The sequence below is a fragment of the Aegilops tauschii genome, chromosome 4 (assembly GCF_002575655.3).
Source record: "Aegilops tauschii subsp. strangulata cultivar AL8/78 chromosome 4, Aet v6.0, whole genome shotgun sequence".
NCBI lineage: Eukaryota > Viridiplantae > Streptophyta > Magnoliopsida > Poales > Poaceae > Aegilops > Aegilops tauschii.
Genome location: NC_053038.3, coordinates 426,165,221 through 426,176,384, shown reverse-complemented (window position 1 = coordinate 426,176,384; position 11,164 = coordinate 426,165,221).

The following is an 11,164-nucleotide window of genomic DNA, read 5'->3' as shown; positions in this document are numbered from 1 at the left end:
TCTGGCACCTCTACAAATCCCTGCTTCCCTCTGCGATGGGCCTATCTATTTACTTTTATGTTGAGTCATCATCCTCTTATTAAAAAGCACCCACTGGAGAGCACCACTGTCATTTGCATGCATTACTATTAGTTTATATTGGGTATGACTTGACTGGATCTCTTTTACCATGAATTACAATGTTTAGTCAGTCCTTGATCTTTAAAGGTGCTCTGCATTTATGTTTTGTGGTCTCAGAAAGGGCTAACGAGATACCATCTTGTTATATCATATTATGATTGTTTTGAGAAAGTGTTGTCATCCGAGTTTTATTATTATTGCTCGCTAGTTGATTATGCCATTGATATGAGTAAACATGTGACCTAAGTGTTATTGTGAATATGGTTAGTTCATAATCTTTGCTGAAAACTTGAATGCTGGCTTTACATATTTACAACAACAAGAGCAAACAAAGTTTGTAAAAGTTTTTCTTTATCACTTTCAGTTTGTCAACTGAATTGCTTGAGGACAAGCAAAGGTTTAAGCTTGGGGGAGTTGATACGTCTCCATCGTATCTACTTTTCCAAACACTTTTGCCCTTGTTTTGGACTCTAACTTGCATGATTTGAATGAAACTAACCCGGACTGACGCTGTTTTCAGCAGAACTGCCATGGTGTTATTTTTGTGCAGAAATAAAAGTTCTCGGAATGACCTGAAGATCCACGAAGGAACTTTTCAGAAAATATAAAAAATACTGGCGAAAGAATCAAGGCCAGGGGGCCCACACCCTGTCCACGAGGGTGGGGGGCGCGCCCCTCCCCCTGGGCGCGCCCCCTGCCTCGTAGGCCCCCTGGATGTCCACCGACCTCAACTCCAACTCTATATATTTGCTTTCACGGAGAAAAAAACCCAGAGAGAAAGTTTCATCGCGTTTTACGATACAGAGCCGCCGCCAAGCCCTAATCTCTCTCGGGAGGGCTGATCTGGAGTCCGTTCGGGGCTCCGGAGAGGGGGATTCATCGCTGTTGTCATCATCAACCATCCTCCATCACCAATTTCATGATGCTCACCGCCGTGAGTGCGTAATTCCATTGTAGGCTTGCTGGACGGTGATGGGTTGGATGAGATTTACCATGTAATCAAGTTAGTTTTGTTAGGGTTTGATCCCTAGTATCCACTATGTTCTGAGATTGATGTTGCTATGACTTTGCTATGCTTAATGCTTGTCACTAGGGCCGGAGTGCCATGATTTCAGATCTGAACCTATTATTTTTTCATGAATATATGTGAGTTCTTGATCCTATCTCGCAAGTCTATAGTCACCTATTATGTGTTATGATCCGACAACCACGAAGTGACAATAATCGGGATACTTCTCGGTGATGACCGTACTTTGAGGAGTTCATGTATTCATTATGTGTTAATGCTTTGGTCCGATACTCTATTAAAAGGAGTCCTTAATATCCCTTAGTTTCCACTAGGACCCTGCTGCCACGGGAGGGTAGGACAAAAGATGTCATGCAAGTTCTTTTCCATAAGCACGTATGACTATATTCAGAATACATGCCTACATTACATTGATGAACTGGAGCTAGTTCTGTGTCACCCTATGTTATAACTATTACATGAGGAATCGCATCCGACATAATTATCCATCACTGATCCAATGCCTACGAGCTTTTCACATATTGTGCTTTGCTTATTTACTTTTCCGTTGCTGCTGTTACAATTACTACGAAACTGCTATCGTTACTTTTGCCACTGTTACCGTTACTATCATACTACTTTGCTACTAAATACTTTGCTGCAGATACTAAGTTATCCAGGTGTGGTTGAATTGACAACTCAACTGCTAATACTTGAGAATATTCTTTGGCTCCCCTTGTGTCGAATCACTAAATTTGGGTTGAATACTCTACCCTCGAAAACTGTTGCGATCCCCTATACTTGTGGGTTATCACGCCCACATATCAAATTATCAAAATAACGAACACAAATCGAACCAACATGATGAAAGTGACTAGATGAAATTCCCGTGTACCCTCAAGAATGCTTTGCTTACCATAAGAGACCGTTTTGGCCTGTCCTTTGCCTCAAAATGATTGGGCTACCTTGCTGCACTTTTGTTACTACTATCGTTACTTGCTCGTTACAAATTATCTTGCTATCAAACTAGTCCGTTACTTACAATTTTAGCACTTGCAGACATTACCTTACTGAAAACTACTTGTCATTTCCTTCTGCTCCTCGTTGGGTTTGACACTCTTACTTATCGAAAAGAGCTACAATTGATCCCCTATACTTATGGGTCATCAAGGCTATTTTCTGGCACCGTTGCCGGGGAGTGAAGCACCTTTGGTAAGGAAACATTTATATAGTGTGCTGAAATTTATTGCCACTTGTTATTATGGAAAACAATACTTTGAGGGTTTGTCCGGGGTATCTTTAACTCGACTAGAACCACAATTTGCTACCCCTCAACCTATTGCACCTACTGAAAATATTGAATATGAAATTCCTTCGAGTATGATAGAACAACTACTAGCTAATCCTTATGTAGGAGATGGAACCGAACATCCCAATATGCACTTGATATATGTAGAACAAATTTGTGGATTGTTCAGGCTTGCAGGTTTACCTGGAGATGAAGTTATGACGAAGGTTTTCCCTTTATCTTTGAAGGGAAAATAATTGGCATGGTATAGGCTATGCAATGATATTGGATCTTGGAATTGGAATCGTTTGAAATTCGAGTTCCACCAAAAAATTTATCCTATGCATCTAGTTCATCATGATCGGAATTATATATATATATATTTTGGCCTCCTGAAGGAGAAAGTATCACTCTAGCTTGGGGGAGGCTTAAGTCAATGTTATATTCATGCCCCAATCATGAGCTCTCAAGAGAAATGATTATTCAAAATTTTTATGCTCGGCTTTCTGACAACAATCGCACCATGCTCGATACTTCCTGTGCTGGTTCTTATATGCTGAAGACTACTGAATTCAAGTGGGATTTATTGGAAAGAATTAAATGCAACTCTGAAGATTGGGGTTCCGACGATGGTAAGGAGTCAGGTATGACACCTAAGTTTGATTGTGTTAAATCTTTTATGGATACCGACGCTTTTCGTGGATTTAGCGCTAAATATGGACTTGACTCTGAGATAGTAGCCTCCTTTTGTGAATCATTTGCTACTCATGTTGATCTCCCTAAAGAGAAGTGGTTTAAATATCAGCCACCTATTAAAAAAGAAATTAAAGAATCGATAGCAATTAAAGAAGAAACTATACTTTGCAATGTTGATCCAGTTGTTCCTTCTGCTTTTATTGAGAAACCACCTTTCCCTGTTAGGATAAAGGAACATGCTAAAGTTTCAACTGTGGTTAACAAAAGCTATATTAGAACTCCTAAACCCGATGAACAAATTGAAGTAGAATCTAGTATTGCTATGGTTAAAGATCTCTTGGAAGAAGATATGGATGGGCATGTCATTTACTTCTATGAAGAAGCTGCTAGAATTGCCCAACCTGATAAAAAGGATAAACATAGACCTATTGTTGGCATGCCCGTCATCTCAGTTAAAATAGAAGATCACTGTTATCATGGTTTATGTGACATGGGTGCTAGTGTGAGTGCTATTCCTTACACCTTATATCAAGAAATTATGAAAGACATAGCACCTGCAGAAATAGAAGACATAGATGTTACTATTAAACTTGCTAATAGAGACACTATATCACCAATTGGGATTGTTAGAGATGTTGAAGTCTTGTGTGGGAAAATAAAATACCCTATTGATTTTCTTATTCTTGGTTCCCCACAAGATGCCTTTTGTCCCATTATCTTTAGTAGACCTTTCTTGAATACCGTTAATGCTAAGATGGATTGTAAGAAACAAACTGTCGGTGTTAGTTTTGGTGATGAGTCTCATGAGTTTAATTTTTCCAAGTTTAGTAGAAAGCTTCATGAAAAAGAATTGCCTAGTAAGGATGAATTAATTGGTCTTGCTTCTATTGCTGTACAACCACTGGTGCGCGTCGGTGCTATACAAACGGTTTTTAACCCCTTTCCGCAACGGCATTTGGAACCGTAGCCTAGTGAGTGACGGTGATAGGGGGCTCCTTCCCACACGACCCAAAAACCATCGGGGATATGCCCTCCTGGCACACACGCTCGGCAAAATGAGTTCGTGTGCGACCGACGAGCGCTCAAATACGGAAATACATACAGTAGAGCTAAAAAATACAATTATACAGGTGAAATTGTTTCCAGTCGCAAGTACAACCCACACAGTCAGTCCCTGCTAAACGTTTCCGTTCGTATGTACATCCCACTCGCTCCAAGGAAAACATTTCCGTTCACAGGTACATCACACACAATTTTTCTTGTTAAATCGTTTGAGATGGCATTGCCATTGCACACGATATTAACAATTTTATCATTTGCGTTATTGAATGCATCACACACGGTGCGTAGAAGAAACTGTGTGCAAAGGCTATCCATCACACACAGTTTTTATGTGGTAAACGATTGCGCAAGGTGGCCTAACGCAAACAGTTTTCAAGAGAAATTCGTGTGTGCAGTGGATATTGATCACACACGTAGTGGATCCTAGAAATGTTTCTGACCTCCACGTCTATCACAGACATTTCGCTTTCGCAAACCGTGTGCAGTGTAATCCATAATTAATCTCTAATTAATACCTAATTTAAAAATCACATGTTTTGAATTTGAAAGTAGGCAATCACTTATTTCATATTCATATCCAAGCATGTATATTACAAATATAGGTTCAACCACGAATGCATAATTCGATGCACAGGTACATATACTGAAGAACTACAGAAGCACCAAGTAAAGAATGATGAACCACAGTTGTACTAAAGACTGTAAAGAGAGAGGCGAAAGACATTCTGGTTGCTGGAGAAGGTGAAGCGGAATGCCCATATTGTGCCCTCCTCCATGCGTAATGCACGCACGACTCTAGGCCAACCCCTTGTGATGGCCCCCCGTCCATCCTTCACTGTCTTCATTACGACTTGTCGAGGCTCATTGTAGTCTGGATGAAATACTTTAACCTTCATTGTGTGTCCACCAATCATGTACTTTGCGAGGTAATCTTGAGTGAACTACTCCGGGAACCACTGGGAACGAAAAAGATTCAGACATTGTTGTCTAACCACTCATTATGGGCAGTAAAAAGAGAAGGCTACAGAGTTTGTAGTTACCATCCTACAGCTCACTGTTGTGTTGGATAGAGCATAAACAAATAATTTGCTTGCCACCATTCGTATCTTTTTGCTAATAATCCTTATCAGTTCCTCACTTGATGCTTGTTCATCAATATCTCATTGCCCCATACGCAAAAAGGGTCGATGCATGGATCCTTGCCAAGGGCATATGTACCTACAAGCAACAAGTCAATATTAGAAGCTAACAAGTGTCTAGGCCTGGATCTATATGCACTACATTATGGAACGACAGGGGGGAGTACAAGCCGAGGGATGAAGCTAACCTCGGTGGAAAATGGTGGCCACTCCCATTGTTGTCCTGCATAAGTAGTGGGAAGGCACGATAAGTACAACAACCTTAACATCAAACAAATATAGCAAAGGTAAACAACATCATCTCCAAATGATAGCTTGAATGTGTTGGTTTCAGCATGATGTTAAAGCAGATATAAAATGGAAGGCAATGTTACCGACAACAGGCTTAACAACCATCAAATATTGCAATTCAAACTGGTATTGTTGAAAATGAATAGAACGTAGGTAATGCTTAAACATCACACTGGATAAATGTGTAAACCTGAAATAAAGGGCATGTGTTAACTACACCAGGAATAACTGGAACCAAATATAGCCGTTCAAACTGGTATTGATGTAGTCGAGCAGCACAATTCCGACTTGCACATAATGAACAACACATTGTGAATGACTGAAATAAACAAGGCATAAATGACCAGTATAACAACCAAATATAGCCATTGAAAACTGGACAGAGTCTCACTGCAACCAACCTAACAAGCAAATACAGATAAACATGGCATATGCTTGAAAACTGGACAAATGCTCACTGCAACCAACCTAACAAGCAGATAAAGATAAACAAGGCATCTGCTTGATAACTGGACAAATGCTAAAAAAAGCAACCTAGCAAGCAAATATAGATAAACAAGGCATGCTTGATAACTGGACAAATGCTAAAAAAAGCAACCTAACAACCAAATACATATAAACAAGGCATCTACTTGATAACTGGATAAATGCTCACTACAACCAAACTAAGAACCAAATACAGATAAACAAGGCATCTGCTCGATAATGGAAAAATGCTCACTCCAACCAACCTAACAACCAAATACAGATAAACAAGGCATCTACTCACTATAAGCAACCAAATATAGCCATTCGTGAAACTGAAGTGGACAATTCATACTTAAACATCACATAGCCCTATTGAACAATACATTTTTGCATAACTGAAATAATTAAACACGGCACAGTTAAAGCACCGCACGACAAATGCTACTACAACATAGGGTACGGGTTGGCAAGCTAGAAAAGGTAAGATTTGCTGATACAATGTTGCCTCACATTTCATGGACGGGATCCTTCCAGTTGGAAGAGCACAGGCCCATGGCGCACTCTCTGATGTCACAGATGGGCCGTTTCACCTTGGAAGAACCTTCATGGGTGCCCTCCTCGTGGTCGTGGTCGATGAGATCTGACTTGGCAATTGAGGATCCCAAGCCACCGCCATAGAATGTGTCCTTCAGAAATGACAAAATGGGCTCGATGGCGTATAAAGCTCGCAAATCCTTGACTGCTTGGCGGAGGAGATCAGCGGCAGGGCCGTTGAAGAGATCGACGACGGTTGAACCATAGGGGTTGGTAATGGACCACTATGAGATGGCCCGCGTGAAGCCATCGCTGTGGACGAGCTTGATGTCGTAGCCAGCTTTCCCGAGATAGAGTAATACGCTAGCCCGCTGACATGAAGCCTTTGGCATGGCAACGTAGTCAACGTCTTCGCCGGCTTCCGTGGCGACGTGTTTCTCCGGGATCGATAGGTCGGGGAGAACGGCAGCCACCTCGCCAACGTCCGTCGGAGAGGCCATGATAAACCTCTTCTTGGGCGAATGGTCATCGGGCTCCCCGGGATACGTGGTCGAGCTTAGGCTATGACATTCTACACCACATGCCTCATCTAAAAGCTCAGGGGAGTGGGGCGACGGTATGGGAATCGCTGGGTAACCTGAACTTATTATCTAAGCTAGGAGGAACGAGCATACCGGCAGGGGTTGGCGGCGGCTGCAAGCTAGGGTTTGAGGGAAGGAGGGGGTGGGCGGGGAACTGTGGAGGGGGGGGGGGGGGTTTGGTGTTTGAGGATACGCCGCGGCTACTGAAAATTTTAGTAATGGTGGGTGGAGATGGTGGTGGATGAGGGAGGGCGACGGTTCAAATGCCTCGGCTACTGCGATTTTACTATAAGGTCGGTGCTGGAGGAGTGTGGGCGACAGTTGAAGTATGGTGGCTACTAAAATTTGGGTAAAGGAATTGATGCGGGGCGGGAGTGCCCAAGATCGCGCACGGTCCAATAACAATATGCGTGTATGATAATAAGGAAAAGTGGCGCGGAACCGCCGATTTTTGCAACGCTCAAGGTGAGTAGTTTGTTTTTTATATTTCTAGCTAGCTGGTCTATTTCACACGGTTTGTCCTAATTTCCAAATAAACTTACCCGCCTTTAGCTTGCACAGGTGGCGGTTTTACAGCGCACTTGCATCGCACACGGTTAAGCCAGTACCTCAACCCTTTGCTCACGCTTGCGCGGTCGTGGTGATTTCAGCGCACTTGCATCGCACACCGTTGAGCCAGTACCTCCACCCCTTTGCTCGGGCTTGTGCGGTCGTGGTGATTTCAGCGCACTTGCATCGCACACGGTTGAGCCAGTACCTCCACCGTAATTTGCTCGCGCTTGCGCGGTCGTGATGATTTCAGCGCACTTGCACCGCACACGGTTGAGCCAGTACATCCACCTTAATTTGCTCGCGCTTGCGCAGGCATGGTGATTGACAGCACACTTGTATCGCACACAGTTAAGATATTATACCCGTGTCTCATCAGAGTCTTTGCAGCAAAAAATAACGTTAGCGAGGGTCAAAAGACAGCCACACCAGCATGTGGCCCAAATATATATGAGTGAAAAGGGTGGTCTGTGATGTTCAAAATTCCAATGCACAACTTTGACCGCGCGGGCCCACGGTTGGGCGCGTCGTTGAAGATCGATGAGAGGGGCCAGAAGTCAAGAACCACTTGGAAGTGGCCAAATATATGTAGGAATATTGGGGATGTTTAAAACTTTAAATACACAGTGCAGAACTTTGGTGGCACCTGCCTCACAAACCGGCACCTCTTGCTTGCGGCCCAAAATGATGTATGTTGGGAAGGGGTGATGTGTGTTTTCAATATAGAATAATGTACAATTTAGATATGGTGCCTACCTCTCGATACAGACAACAACCATGAAGGCAAGGTAGTTAAGGACAAGATACGCAAGATTTGTAGGTCGAACCCAGCAATCCGAGCATGTGGGAGGGAATCCTGACAACGCATGAGCTCGAGCTTTGGTTGAGCGACATGTGACGGTGACCGGCCCTAACACGAACTAGGAGGAATCCATTCATGGACAACACATACCCCTCATTATCGGTCAAAGGGATGATATATATACACTCGGGGAGCCCACAGATATGCGTGTCATCACAAAAAACTGCACAGGGGAGACGTGGTCGATCATAAGACCCCGTATACACTGCATGCAGCCCGAAAATATGTATGGGTACGGTGGTGTATGATGTGTTTAAATCCCAAATGCACAACTTCGATGGGCCACCAACTACATTACAAACCAAACACCGTACCCGACTCCAAGCCTGGTTCAATACGTACGATGTCAGTTTCCCAACTTCGAGGCGGCAGGGGGGGGGGGGGTCGTCCCACGCATGCGCTCAAACTTTATTTTGTCTAGCATGGGACACACACACACACACACACATATATATATATATATATACACATCTATACATCTATACACCTATATAGTGTGCGACTAACTTTGAAAGTTGGTCGTTGGATGAAGCCAATCTGACGGTACAGAGATGGCAAATCCGAGCACTACTGGCCGTTGGATATCATCTACATTCCACCAGATTCTGCCACATGTACAATCTAGAAGACTCCATGGTTGAACTTAAGCATAATGCACAAACCTCAAAACACAAGCACTTCTCCTTTGTTCTCTAGAATCTTCCATATCTTAATTGCCCAAACTTTTTTTCTAAATGAATTGTCACTTTTTGTTTTTACCTTTACAACGCACAATTCCATGAATCTTAAAATAGATTTTTTTTATAAAACTAATTGATTTTGGATGAGATGAACTATAAGAATTAAACGAACATCTACATCATGCATATATGACTCAAAGCTTACATGCTATAGTGTGGTATTTATTCATAATTTGGTTACCAAATCTCATGCGTGCAATGCACGTGTACCTTACTAGTATCAATAGGAAACCATCATGGTTAAACCCTTCTCGTTGTTGGGTCAAAGGGATAGATTGTGTGGGCCCCCTAATTGTCGATAAAGGATAGTATATATACCTCGGGAGCGCACATATATGTGCCGCGTCTATAAGCCGCACAAGGGAGACATGCTCAAGAAGAACACCCTGCCCTCTATACCCTGCATGCAACCTGAAAAATGTTTATATAATCGCCATGACAGGTCAAGTCAATCATTTTTTAATTTTTTAGAGGAAAAAATAACCCATAAAAACATAGTAGGTTTATATAATCGCCATAACAGGTCCAGTCAATCATTCTTTAATTTTTTAAGAGCAAAAAATAACCCATAAAAACATAGTCTACAAAATGAAGCTTGAGATATGCAACTTCCCACCGGGTCACCCATCCTTGGACTACTCCAGCCCGAGCACGCTTAACTTCTGCATTGTATTCAACTAGGCTAGCGGATGGGAAGCCGACCCTTGCTAATAAGAATTGCCTCCTTGCCTTTAAGGCATTTCACGCTGGTCACCCTATGGGACCTACTCCCTCCTATCACACACATTTGTGCTTTTAGAAATGGTGTGGGATATTTTACATGGCCGGTGTGTCGCCGCTAGCCTTCAATGAGCACTGACACTGGTAGCGGGAAAACGATGGGAGAAGAGGCAGGAAACCGATGAGAGGAGTGGCGAGAAACGATAGCCTATTTTGAATGAAAACCTCGTAGAGAAGGAAGCGTAAGCTACACGACGCATGCGCGCAGTGCTTACCCATGTACTGCATGTGCCGTCGAAAGGGTTCAGGGTTGCTGTTCAATCTGGGAGCATCCAACGGTGCACACGTACGCTCCGTGGGGTTTGGGTTCTGTCCAATCAAAACGCACGACTCAGATCACGCGCGCAGCAGGGGGGATATCATACGGAAACCAACATTCGATGGAAACCGGTGAAAACCACGAGAAAAAGATGTTTTGAAGTTTAAAAAAAATGCGGGATGTTAAGAGGATGATGTTTTATTGCCACACAAAATTTCAAGTTGAAACACATTACGAGATGTGAGCTATGAAACGCTGAATTTGTCTTTTTCATAGCTCACATCTCGTAATGTTTTTCAACTTGAAATTTTGTGTCGCAATAAAACATCACCTTCTTAACATCCCACTTGTTTTCAGATTTTTATGAAACTTTAAAATATGTTTTCCACAAAGTTTTCATTGAATATCGGCTTTTGTGAGTGAACCGTGTGCTATTTGAAAACATTTCGTGAGAAGAATCTCGGTTTTTAAATCCCCGTAAATCCAAAACTAAGTCGAAAATCGTGAAACCTGGCATGGTGTCACGGCATGGCACTTATATGTCAAGGAATTTTTTTCGTCCATTGTGGCGCAAGTTTTATTACAAGCCTCTTACAAACCGGAGCTTCGCTCAAACAAGCCTCGTGGTTACGATAGGGAAACGTGTCCCCCTTGTGGGCGAAACGTAATCACTGCCTCTTTTCGCCTTGTATTTTCTTCTACGGGCAACATGGAACGACAGGATATCCGTGCTGAAATTTAAACTTATTCAGGGTTCGTTTGGCCTTTTTATACACTAATTGAGTTTCC